At 38.0% G+C, this 13,853-nt stretch overlaps 1 long non-coding RNA gene across 8 annotated transcripts; it reads right to left on the bottom strand.

Annotated features, from left to right (window-relative positions):
• Positions 1-1,511: 1,511 nt before the first annotated feature.
• On the bottom strand, positions 1,512-13,826 carry LOC140615823 (uncharacterized). 8 transcript variants are annotated; one of them, XR_012016308.1, is made up of 6 exons: positions 13,509-13,826; positions 12,834-13,019; positions 12,280-12,380; positions 12,089-12,201; positions 11,378-11,453; positions 10,851-10,963 (listed from the first exon to the last, which is right to left on the bottom strand). It is a non-coding gene; the product is annotated as an uncharacterized lncRNA (long non-coding RNA). The 8 variants fall into 8 exon arrangements; XR_012016304.1 differs by lacking the exons at positions 10,851-10,963; positions 11,378-11,453 and adding an exon at positions 1,512-3,764; XR_012016305.1 differs by lacking the exons at positions 10,851-10,963; positions 11,378-11,453 and adding an exon at positions 4,890-6,549.
• Positions 13,827-13,853: the final 27 nt, after the last annotated feature.

The raw sequence follows: 13,853 nt of genomic DNA, 5'->3' as shown, positions 1-13,853 counted from the left end.
CTGCCTAGATTTCTGCCTAGAGCTAATTGCCATATTTCCCTCACCATGTGCTTTCCAAATCTTCCTGAACATATGCCTATAGATGTAAATACACCAATATATAATAATATCCAAAAGGTAGAATGTTGTCTTTCTTTTCCTTCTTTTCTTTTTCTATAGGTGATATATGATGGTTGAATACAACCTCGGTAGTACGAGTTAGCTCCAAATAAAAATTCGTGACCTTAAAACCTTATAATCCAAGTCACTCTTGGTAAAAGCAGCTGAAAGTTCCATTTATAGAACTTATTTAGAGATTTTCCAGATAGTAAGGGTTGAACAGAAACACCAAAGACTGCCCCAGAATAGCAACTAGGGCATTTCCTTTGACAGCTGCAGGAGATCTAGTGGAACTTTAAATCAGTCTCAAAACTGAATTGAGGCTCTGAAACTTGACTAGCTTGCTAACAATAGTATATGGTGCTGAGTAATTGCTAAGGGGGGAAAAACACATAAAAAAGAAAAAAAATAATACAGCATGTTCCTCATATTATTTGATGGTACCTTGAGTCGGTAGAGGAAAAACTCGCCAGAAAATACACAGTATTACACATATCATCTCCCATCTAGTTAAAAAAATAGTGATTCTATTATGAAAGTGATGCAAGTGTAGATATGTTTTAGACTGGAACTGCCATTTCTCTGAGACTATTTTGAATAAAGATACTCGTGGCCCAGTTCATGAGGTCAGTTATTCCACCTTTAAGGTATAATTTGGCTCCAACATCATGTCTCCTTTGTATTGTTAGCAGAGTGTGGGCTGCTATTATTGATGACAGAATGATAACAATCTCTGAGATCTAATGTGGAAAGAGATTCCGTCCTTGACCTTGGTAATATACGCCAAGTTTTATCAATCCTTGGTGCCAAGGTTTCCAGCCAATTCCTTTGGTTTGTCCTCAGGCAAGATGGAAGCTGGCTAAATCCCACCCTCAGAGAGGAGGCCTGTGATCCCAGAGCAGATTTCCAGAGATATACATGGGCTCCACCAAGTGGAGGAGCTGCTTGGGCAGCATCTCTAAAACTTACAGTATCTGGGGGGTGTTGGTTTGGGAATATGAGGCTGTATGCAGAATTGTTGTTAAAAACAGAATCCAATGTTAATGTTTCTGGGTTTTCCAGGTCTTTGATGTGGGGTACAGATGGCCCTGGATTCACTTAATTTTCGAAATATGACAAGAAAAAAATACAGGGACATGTTTGTGATTCTGGGCTATCGAAAGCCTTCTGAAGAAGGTTTAACACTCAAACTATTTCAATGTCAGACAACTTATGATTGGGAAAAATACAAGTCACATTGAAACTTAAGAGGTACCTGAGAATAAAATATTTGCAACACATAGGGTCCATATCTAGATATACAAACAGCTACTAAAATTCAACGAGATAAAAATACTCAATAGAAAAAAGGTGATAAGATATGAACAGATAGCAATTCATAAAATAAAAATATTTAATGTAAGAAGGCATAAAGACAGCGGTTATATCATTAGACAGAAGCAAACTAACATCATTTTTATCTGTCGCAGTTCCCTAGCAAATAAATAAAATGTAACCACCCAGCTTATCAGGGAGATGGAGAAATAGAGTATAAGACAGGGTTGGCAGGGCTGTATTTTGGCACAACTTCTTTGGAAGGTCATTTGGACGTATTTAACAAGACAAACAATGAACAGATGCTATGATTCAGCAATTTCAGTTTTTGACAGTGATCCCCAGAAATGCTTACTCACACATATAATGATACATAAATAAGGGGTCCAATCCATATCCTCTGTAAGGACAAATGGAAACAATCCAAGTCATAACAGCATATTTTCTAAATTATCACAGCATATCGATACACCGTTTTATTATGCAGCTATTAGAGAGGGCCATGCCAATTTCTCACTGTAAATTTTTAAGGTGAAAAAGAAGTTATATAGCAATAAGATACTGTGCTTGCAAAATAAATTCTGTGTGCATGTATATCTGCATGTAAGACCAAAAAAAGTTGAAATAATATCCACTAAACTTCTAATTATGGTAACCTTGATTAGTGGATTAGATGGAACATACCTCTCTCTCTCACTCACCTCTCTCTGTCTCCCCCTCTCTCTCAGAATATACTTAAAATATGAGATATTTTTATACTTTCTTGTGTTTCTCCAATATGCAATAAATTCACCTCAAATATATGAAACATTATTTAAAGGTTTCAAATTATGGGTTTTTAAAAATTGTGTTCTAGAATTATAATGGAATAGAAAAAGAATCTTAATAATGAAGTTTCCAATTTCAGGATGTGCATTAAATATTAACAACCATGAAGATAAATAGGGATTTCCACTGTCATTGTATCATACATCATTTCTATAGAATCTATATATCATAAAGTAACCCAGATGTTGTGTTATGAGACATTTCAAAGAAAATATTCTGGAATCAGAAAAATCAAATTAAAAGTTAGAAGATTCTTGGTGAGTAAAACTTTTCATTTTGAATAACAACGATAATGTTTTTGGCATGACCTTGTTAAGAACCTTTAAAAACGTGTCAAAGATGTTCTTCTGTCCCTCTTAAGTTTTAAACAAGTAGGGAAACAAAACCTCAGAGTTTATCAGTTCAGAAGAAACTGCTTATGTACTTCTGCTTTATTTCGTTTAAATCGAGGAAATGGAGGTGGAGGACTTCTCAAAGAGGGCATAACCTAACACCTCATTTTGCAAATGAGAAATCTGAAGTCGAGAAACAGGAAATAATCACCAAGAATCACACTCCTTGTTGGAACTCCTCCAGAATAGAATCCTGCCTGAAGCCAGAGTCACGAAGAATGGGAATAGTCATTGGCCTCCCTGCTCTCGTGAGACAGAGTAGGGCAGTAAGAATAGAGGGAAATGAATTAAAGAGGTAAGGATGCATGACATGATGTGTCGTGTTAAAGGCGTGCTAGGTTTAGGGGTGCGTGTGTGTCATATGAGATTAAGAAAGAAACTCTCCTGTGCTGGGAAAATTTGAGTGACACCCAAAAGGCTACATGGCAACCAGGGAGGCAGCTATCTCCAGCAGAAGAAATAGAACAGATCCATAGCTAATATCTGAACATATCAGAGACATGAGTAACATCTATGAAGACAATTGCAATAGGAAATTTTTAGAGAGTGCTTGATGTGTGCCCACCATAATTCTCTGTGCTTTTTCTCTTAATTTTCCTAAACTGGTAGTTATATAGGCAGTTAACCATGTCAAAATTAATGCCATGTAACAGACACCCACAAAATTTCATCAGCATATAGCAGCAAACATTTCTTCAGCTTCTCAGTGTTTGGGGAAGGCTGTTCTTGGTGGGCTTGCTGCACTGTCTGAAAATCTGCTGATCTAGCTTGAACTCAGCTGAGATTTCTTTGCTCTGCTTCTCTCTCTCTCTCTTTTAAAGATTGTGTTTATTTATTTGAGAGATAGTGAAAGAAAGCACAAGCAGGGAGGTGGGTGGTGAGGCAGAAGAGGGAAAAGCAGGTTCCCTGCAGAGCAGGGAGCCTGATGTGGGGCTTAATCCAGGACCCCAGGATCATGATCTGAGCTGAAGGCAGATGCTTAACCATCGGAGCGACCCAGGCATCCTTCTGTGTCTCTCTTCTTTTTCTAGCAGGTTAGCTCCATCATGTTCTCCTGCTGATGGCAGACATGCACCATAGGAAGCTCAGTTGTAGGGAACTTTCCAGCCTTTAGTCACTCATCCTCATTGACTGGAAAAAAAAAGTCACAGAGACAAATGCAAGTCAAAGGGATATGTAAACCACTCTGACCCATGGAAGGAAGTGGGGATACAATAAGTTATTTCTGAACCAGTAATCTGAATGTCCGTAGGCTGGTACTTCTGCTGTCTCCATAATATAGATTATTTATAACTATTTGCTCAAGGACACAGAAGTAATAAACAGATGAAACAATATCAAAACCAGAGAGATTAAGGGTCCCTGAGATACACATGGTGAGCACTCTTACTGGGACATCACCATTGTGGAACAGCTCAGCTGGAACAAAATTGTTATTGTGCAAAAAGTTATTGCAAAACAGATTGAACTCAAGTAAGGGCATCTGTGTATTTTTGAGGGGTCTGATACTGCGTAAAATTGGATGGTCAGTTTGTACTGAGAAAAATAGAATTCAACTGAAATTAGGTTGATATTTAGTTGCACACAGAGAAGGGTTCTTTCTGTATTGTCAGAAGCTGCACCAAGGAAGATCCTTCTGTGACTCTCTTTTCTTTTTCTTGATGTGTGCCCACCATAATTCTCTGTGCTTAGAGTTACGCAATACAATATTTAGAGTGTGTAGAGTACAATATTCTTTTTTTTAGAGATCTTATATATTTATTTTTTTAAGACTTTATTTATTCATGAGAGACACACACAGAGAGAGGCAGAGATATAGGTAGAGAGAGAAAGATAAGGCTCCATGCCTGCTTCTCTCTCTGTCTCAGGCACCCCGATGTGGGACTTGATCCTGGGACTCCAGATCACGCCCTGGGCCAAAGGCAGGCGCTCAACCACTGAGCCACCCAGGCATCCCAATGTATTTATTTACTTTAAAGAGCTTAAGCGAGCAGGGGAAGGGGCGGAGGGAGAGAGAGAGAGAATCTTGAGTAGACTGCGTGCTGAGCGAAGAGCCCCACACAGGGCTTGAACTCACAACCCTGAGATCATTATCTAAGCTGAAACCAAGAGTTTGATGCTAACCGACTGAGTCATCCAGGTACCCCTAGATACAATAAGTAATTTAATTAATCATAAAGTTATTATTAATTTAATAAAATGTAATAAGTAAAAATTTAATAAAATTTAATTAAAAATTAAAGTCCATAAAAAAAATAAAAAAAATTAAAGTCCATTAACTTAGGGGACATGTAATAAATGGACTTTGTACAAAATCCCATGGGTTCTAAACAGAAAAGAGTGAAATAATCCTCCCACCACCCATAACCTCAGACACCCAGTTTTTCTCCCTGAGATCGGCCACCATTGGTGTCTAGGTCTGTCTTAGACATTTTCAGGAATGTTTTATGCATATGCAAACACATTTGGAGACATGTTCCTCCTTTATTATAGATGGTGAATTCCTATAGTTCTGAACCTTTATTTTGTTCCCTTTCTGGAGCTTCAAGTTTATTCTAAAGCTGCTGCCTCTTCCTTTCTAATGGAGGCATAAAATACCATTTACAGATAGACCGTTTTTCCTTTCTTTAGTAAGTCCCCTATTGATGAATATTTAGCTTGTTTCCAATCTTCTGATGTTTAAAAAAATACTGCTGTGATTTTTCTTGGGTCAATGTTATGAGGAATATCTCAGTAGCACAAATTCCTGGAAGTAGAATCTTCTGGTCACTGAAAATGTGCATTTTGAATTTTAGGAGCTGTCTTCCAAGTATACTTCACAGCCTGTGTTTTTCTCTTCTTATTGATAGTGAAAGGAGGGCTCCCTTGTCTTTGTATTATCAATTTTTTTTTGAGTTTTGCTAATCTGAGAGTAACATTAGGTTACAGTTCTAATTTGTATTTCTTATCTTCCGAGGGAAGTTAATAATCTTTTTATATCTTTGAGCCATTTGTATTTCTCTTTTTTGTAATCTCTCTGTTATGTTGTTTTTCTCTTGGGTTTTGCTTGTTTAAAAAACAATTTAGAGGAGCTTTTTCATGAAGGAAATAAAAGCCATATCTTGTCTCACCACATTTTTGGTATAGTTAATACTTCATTAATGGCATTGTGTCATACAGATTTTTTTTTAATGTTTTCAATGGCTTCTGGATTTGTGTTATGTTTATAAAAGCTTCCCTTTCCAAGATTATAAAAAATTCTTTCATGATTTATTTTAGCACTTTTATGGTTCATGTTTAAGTGCTTAAAGGTTCATCTGGAATTTATTTTGATGAGGGAGTGACACGGCCAATACCATTTATTGAATAAGCCAGCTTTTCTCCACTGGTATTAAATGTCCCCTTTATCAATTACAAGTCATTACTTGCTATTTAGTTCTGGTTCTGGATTCTTTATTTTTCTCTGTTTGAGAATATATTAATTTCTGTAGCTTTGCAATATAGTTTGCTATCTGGCGGGTAGTCTCCTCATTTTCTCTAGAATTTTCCTGGCAGTTACTGTGCACAGTGAGGTTCTTCTCTACAAGCTGCCCTTCTGAGTTGTTGCCTGAACATCCAAGTTGCTACAAACCTCTGTGGTTTAAAAATACTACACCCTACTCCTAATAAAGCAGTATCGGGGCGGGGGGGGGAACCTTTTATGTTTGAATAAAAAGGCTCATATAGAGAGGAATAATGGGAACAGAATCTGAGGTGCCCACAGCAGTCTGAGGGACACAGGTCCGAAAGGCTCACTGGGTTGGACTCATACTGGACATTCAGTGGCCATCTGGATTATTGGAGACTTGATTTTCTTCACTGAGATCCTGGGAAGTGAGAAAAATACAGGCTGAAGCCCAACTATTCACTGCTACATGCTTGAAGAATATTCCCTGTCCTGTGTAGGAAAAAAAAGAGAGAATTGAAATTTGGGAGCTATCTAATTTAATCCATATTTATATTCATAATTCATGTAAGAACTCATTTGTTCACAAAATAGAGTTTTCCCAAGATGAATATATTAGCATACAAATAAGGTTTATAATTAAAAAGGACTTGAACTTTCTGTCATGGGTCATTCTGCTGATGAGTAATTTGAAAAAAGAGAATTTTTCCACATTGTGCACACAAATGTTCTTTGCTTTATTGTCATTTTCTCTTATTTAAAAAAGAAGAAAAAATTAACTCACACCGTTCCTGGTAAAGGAGTCTGATAGGTCTACCCTTACTCTCTTTTAGTGGTGTGTTACAACTTCCAAAGTTAGGCAGTTCATCTTCATTGAACGCATACTTTTCCTGTTCTTCCTATACTACAATCATTTTATTCAGCTTGCCTTACAGCTGCTAGGAAATATTTTACTGTCATGCAAATAAAATCATATCCAACTTAAATTTATATTCTAGTGGATGTAAGGGATTGTGTGAGGCCCTTTCATATATTTGGTATCAATGAACATTATGTAAAATTATGTGATATAAATACCAAGACTCTCAAGACGGAAAAAACTGAGTCTCACAGAGAGTAACCGTATTTCCCAAACTCCAATAATTGGGAGTTAATGCAGCGTCAAGAAATTTCAAAAAAAAAAAAAAAAAAAAAAAAAAAAGGAATTTCAGGAGATTCTGAGCACATCATTATGAAGCTCTACATGAGTTGTACCTTTATTGGCCTCTGACTCACCTCACACCACTTTCCTCCTTCCAAGCTAAGCTCTAACAGTTTCACTTCTGTTTCTGTTTCTCCCACTCTTTCTCACTGTATGGACTTTACCTGAACCCTCCCCACCTCCAGCCTGATATGCTTTTCCCAACAATATGCTCATGTGTGGGCTCTTCTTGTCCCTTCTGTTCCACCATAAATATTACCACCTCCAAGAGTTCTTTCCAGTCTAGGGCAGCCAGCCAGCCAGTCTCCTATCCCCTTAGTTCACATCTCAGCAGAGCCCTGGGAAACATCCACCGCACTCCCTTCCCATTCCATTGTTTGTTCTCAGTTCCCGCTCATGGAAATATAATCTGCATAAGAGCACAGACACTGCCTTATTCCCTGATGGGTCCTAGCACCTACATCGTCTAGAAGGTATCCAATAAGGATTTGATGGATGACTACATGGCTTTCTCTAACTTGGGACAGAGCTAAATATAGGGGAGGGTCAGGGTAATAGAAAAACATAAAGCCTGGTCTTTGCCCTCAGAACTTGTAATCCAGCACCTGGCATATCTTTATGCAGAAAAGGCATATGGGACTAGAATTAGATTAAGACTGTGTGGTTAGATTTAACAGCTACTAAAAATAAGTATCAATATATAAATTTGGGTGTTAGCAGATCCATTCCAGATCTTTAAACTCATTTTACATGTAGACATAAACTTACAACATGCTGTCTTTAAAAATGCCACTTATCAAGAAGTTAACTATAAAGTAAGTTTGGAAGAATGCTGTGCTCACACTTTAAAGCTAGTCTTGATGCAGAAAAACATGAATTAGTGAGATGCCTAGAAGAAGCCTTAAAGAGTTCTGACAGAGACAGAGATACAGAGAGAAAGGGAGAGAGAGAGACAGAGAGAGAGAGAGAGCAAAAGAACAGATGCCAGAGATTTCAGGGAGGTAGAGCCATAACCCCCTTGAAAATAGGGATTCCTAGGTGTACTTCTGATTGTGTACTTGCTTCCCACCTTATCATTGGGAATCTTTCCGTTGCCACAGACAACAAACACACATCTGTTGAGTGAGAGGCTATCGGATTTCATCTAAAGGAGATGGCATGATCAGAGCATCAATTCCAAACAGAATTTGTGTTAGCCATATTAAGTGCTGGTACTCTCCAGAGCCAGCGGAACCTGTTATGCGGGTAGCTCTACAGACCTGCAAATGTTCCATTAGTCATTTGCTTTCCTTAGAGTGAGGTGATGGTACTAAAGTTGTATTTTTATAACCATAACATGAATCCAAAGGCCATTGTGAAATTCTCAAGATCATAATATATTTTGTTAATCAACATTTCAGGAAAAATGTAGAAGAGCAGTATTTTTCACTAAATATTTCACTAACCTTCTGTAAGGATATTTTGCCATTAGAATATGACTGTTGGGTCTACACATTTCTGTGGGTTTTTTAGGTTTTAAAAATTTAATTTTCCCCAATTATTATAATCATGAAAAACAGAAACAATCACTATATCTTGGCCTTTTTGTATATTTAAAAATCATTATGTCTATATTGCTTATTGGGTATTGCATACTGATATCAAATAAATTAGTACATAAATGTTCACAGTTTCCTAATGAATGCAGAATATTATTCCACGCAGGAGGAGATATAATTTGCTTAACTATTTTATTGATATTGGACACAAATTTCCATTCTCTCCCTTTTGTGTTTTAGATCTTTTGTGAGATAAATACTATTGTGTAGTAAATTCAAATTTTGATTGCAGATTATACTCTCATATTCCCAAGAGTCAAAAAGGTAAGAAAAATGTAAGTTTCTTGATATTTATTTTCAGAATGTTTTCAAAAGTTTGTGAAAACCATTGCCTCTGGAATATACAAAATAAGATTCTTATTTCATCACTCACCTATCAGCATTTAATAATATCTTTAAACTACAACTTTTAGTTTCACAAGTGGGAAAAAAAAACCAAGTTTCCTCCTGAATTTGAATATCTTTGCTTACATAGTGAGGTAAAATATTTTCAGTATGTGTTTGGACTTTTTCCTCTTTTGTTGGGTGTTACTTGTTCTCTTGAAGATATGGTATCAGTGCTGCTGTTATTATAGTAAATAGTTCTATTTCTATCATTGGTCTCTAACAAATTAAAAGTCTTAGGTCTTTAAAGTTTCAGGAGGCTGAATCATTCAAACCTTTGAGAGTACCTAGTAACAAAGAAAGAAATGAACTATGTGATTTCACATTATTAGCTCAGTTATACTTAGGCAAAATCTTACAACTCCTTTTTTTTTAAGGGAGAAGTATTCAAAGATTTGGAATAATTTGTCCACAGTAAGACATTTAATAATTAACATAATTAGAAATTTAAGACTTTGTTATTTCAAAACCTCACACTATCCTCTGAGGTACTCATCGATGAGCGCCAGTCACTAGTGAGAGGCAGCCTCTGCGGGAATGTGAGCTTTCGTAGCCATCACTGAAGTTTCCTGCCCACAAATTCCAATATATGAATTTTCATAGAATCACCCAGAACTGTGCACCAGAGCAAAACACATAGCCACAGGTTGCTTTACTTTTCCCTGGAGAGGCCTGTTGGACTTACCAGCAAAGACATTTTTCTATTACCATTCTGAACCTAACATGCTTCTTAGCAGAGAAGCTCATGTATAAGGTTTTGTTCTCCTTCAGTCCCTTTAGATCTGTCTCTAAGTGCAGGATGCCATCTCCTGCTGATCTGGGCTTTTCAAACTGGCATTTGCTGCACATGTTTCGAATGTATGTGGTATTTGAAAAATGATCCTTCGTCTGGACAAGCTTTGGAGAGAGCTCATTTCACAGGCTGCACACAAAGCTAGGGATGTAACATAGACTTGAGAGACATAGGAAGACAGCAGATGGCCTTGGGTAGCTGATATGATGGAACTGGCCAATGGGTGTTTTCCAAAGCTGACTTAGCTTTTGCCCTACCCTGCTTGGGCCACCCCTCGACATCCTCCAACTGATTGAACAATTTGCCCTACTTATAACTTCATGAGTCTGAGTTGTAGACATTTGTGAAATTTAAACATTTCACAATTAACTTCATGTCAAAGCCCTCCAACGTTTATAAGGTTATCAGACAAAACATTTTTGTCTGACCTCTTCACACTAACATTTTTCTGGAAGTCCTGATTTTGAAATGGAAAATAGTATTTCAAGAGTACCAAGTTCATTTCTCTCAGAGCAGTATGAATGGTTCTCAGGGGCCATGCACCCCAAGACTGATAAATGAAACACATAGAGAAGGATGGTACATGATAGAAAGCACTCTTTCTCTTACCTGTCATTCATATTTAGCACCCCTTTTCCTGCATTATCTTAAGATCTGGCTTGAATGGGAACTCTTCTGTCTTGGCTAAGGCAACCTTACTGGATTGTTTATTTATCACCTTTATTGATAGATATGGAGGGGAGACTGGGAAATAATGCTAATAAAAAGATTCTGGGAAATTTCTTTAAAACACAATTTTAATATTCTCTAAATCTCTTCCATCCTTCTTTCTCTCATTCGCGTCTTCACTCCTTCCTTCGAATTCCTCACTTCATAGGTGTTTGTGTAGGATGCGAAAACATGCAACTTACATCTGCCGGTGATAGTGTTCTGGTTGGCCAATATAATGGGTGATATTATCAGTCAATGAACAAGCAAGAATATTATTTTTCTTATAAAGGATTTTATTTATTTATTCACGAGAGACACACACACACAGAGGCAGAGACCTAGGCAGAAAGAGAAGCAGGCTCCATGCAGGGAACCCGATGTGGGACTCAATCCCAGGACTCCAGGATCATGCCCTGGGCCAAAGGCAGGTGCTCAACTGCTGAGCCACCCAGGTGTTCCATAAACAAGCAAGAATATTTTTAACAAGCGGGGCCTGAATTAGGTGACGATTGGGAGGCCGATTCTTTCAGTACAGGAATAGATCCCATCTTTATTTAGAATGTGGACATTTGGTTCATTATGAATTTTTTGCATTAATTTTCATCGTTTAAAATACTGTATTAAAATACCTACCTTGATTACTGCATTTATTGACATCACTTGAATCTTGTGCTATAGGTGAATGCGTTACTTGCCTGACCTTGGGAATCTCCAGAAACCAATGCAATAGATGAGAAATTAAGAAAACCTCCACTCAGAAATTGAACTTACAAGCCATTTGTAAAAAGCTACCAGAGACAAAGATAAAACCCAAAATCTATGAATGCCACCTAGGTCATGGAGAAGTGGCAAGAGGAAGCGCTTTAGCAAAATAATTATATGTATGTTAATTTGCTATTATTTAACAAGTTATGTGCTTTTAAATGAGAAAGTACTATTTATTTTGAAGTTATAGATTAAATTATTTTTCCATTTAAGAGATTCTTTTGAGACGTGGGATTTATGAAGTTTTGCCTAAACATCTTTCTCCCTATGTATTGTCTTTTTGGTATTTTCTGATTGTCTTGTTACTTTTCAGAATCCTTAGCTTCTTTTAGTCACATTTGTTTCAGGAATATATGTGATTTTTCCAAAGTGTTTTTTGTGTAAGCTGTGTGAAGTTTGGGGAATAAATAATATGATTCCTATCTATTCTGCTTAGTTAGTTATCAGTTTTCTCTGTGTATTTTTATAACTCTTCACAGTAGGTTTAGTTGGTGGTATGATTACCAGGCTGGGGGGTGGAGGGGTGGTTAAATAGTTTCATTACCAGGCACACATCACACTAAACCTAACACGACGTACCTGCTATCACAATTGCAAACATCTGAAAGGAGGGGTTTCTTGAGGCAGAAGTTGCTCTGTAGCTGGTGTTTGCTTTATTTCAGAGTTTCTGTAATCTCTATTCAAGTGCGTCTCTGGGAAAGAAGATATTCACATAATTAGAGCAACTGGTTTCTCAGCCTCTGACCCCTAACAATCTCTAATACGCTTACATTTATTCTGCACTTTTCTGCTGATGAGTGGAGAGAAAGTCCAGTATAATTAAATCTCCTCGTGATCCCCAGGGCTAGGAAAACAGGAACAGAGAGTCCTTCTGAACAAAGAAATAAAGACCTAGATGAGTTTGTGCTTCTTTTCATGCAACAACTCAAGGTATCTTTCTTCAGGATCTATGCATGGGATAGTTTCCCCACCATTCCACATTTCACTTAACCAAGTTCCACTTCAAAATCTGCAGAAGAGTCTGAACTGCCTTCCTACCAGAGGAGTATGCCTCTGCCTTTGATCAAGCTCCATCATTAGAGCAGCTAAAGCCGGGATGAAATAAGGTGAGTAGATGAGAGATCGAAAGCAGTGTCGAGGTTTTGGGTGAAGGAAGGGAAAAGAACAGCAGCTCTGAAGCAAAAATCCATACCAGGGCCTGGGGTTTACACATCCCAGGTCCCTCTCTCGTGGCCCAGCCAAGAATGTTCACAGAGTCTGTCTCCATTCATCACACATGCCCTGGCAGCTCCACTTTGAGCCTCAGATCACAAATGCATATCACCTCCTCATGCAGCAACATCTGCATCCGCCTGGGTCTTCCCCGGCAGTGGGCACATCCATCACCCCCGGGAGGTGCGTTAGTCAGAGCAGCTGTTGCAAGCGCGCTGCACAGAAGGACCGCGGGGCCTGCTGGCTCCTTTGCCAGCCTGGTCTGCTTTGTGGTAATAAACCTAAGGAATGTCTAAACCTGGAGTTGTCAAAAAGAAGAAGGTTGTTTTTGCTGGAATGTCTGTGGTTTTATTCCCTTTCCCCAAGATCCCCATTTCAGAAGCTTTAACTTTTATAGGTATTTTTTTAAAACAATAAAACGGGGAGTTTCTAAACATGGTTCTAAGATGTAGAACCCCCCGAGAAGTCTAGATTTGGTTCACCCAGAAAATCCAAGTGAAATGCCTTGAACTTAATCTGAACTTCTCTCTCCCCACCCCCATCCCCACCACAATTGCAGCATTTTCCACTCATAACATCACTACATTGTAACTTTGCTCTCTGGCAACTGTGTCATTGGTGATTAGTAAAACACTCTGAAACAATGACATCATGTCTATAAAATAATCACAAAAAATGCTAAATATTAATGACTAAGTCTCAGAATGGAATTTGAGCAACACTAGTGGTGGCTAGGTTCACTTTATACATTCTGATTTTGTGAAATTTAAATAGATTTGATTTCTACCTCCCGACACCCCTTGCCTAATTTCGGCTGTGCCCTCATTTCTCCACTTTGCTGGCCCCTTCTCTTTCCTGAGGAGTTTGCAATAAGAAGACCTGTTAAGTTTCAAAATCACCCAATTTGCCCTCTGATCTTTGTTGGAAGCTTTTCTTCATTTTCAACCAGAAGCACAGCTCTGTAGATCCAGGTACCGCTTGAGCTTCCAGACACTTCACAGTTCACAAGCAGTGGTAGAGCTATGGAAATTTTAAAGCACACACATTGTCCAGATGAATGCAAATAAAAATCTGTCTTTCCTTCTTGGAGAGTGGAAACCCAGAATATGGATCACAAAAGCAGTGGAATGTT

The sequence above is a fragment of the Canis lupus genome, chromosome 24 (genome assembly GCF_048164855.1).
Source record: "Canis lupus baileyi chromosome 24, mCanLup2.hap1, whole genome shotgun sequence".
In the NCBI taxonomy this organism is placed as follows: Eukaryota; Metazoa; Chordata; class Mammalia; order Carnivora; family Canidae; genus Canis; species Canis lupus.
Note: the sequence above shows the minus strand (reverse complement) of the source record. Positions and strands in the feature narration are given on the sequence as shown.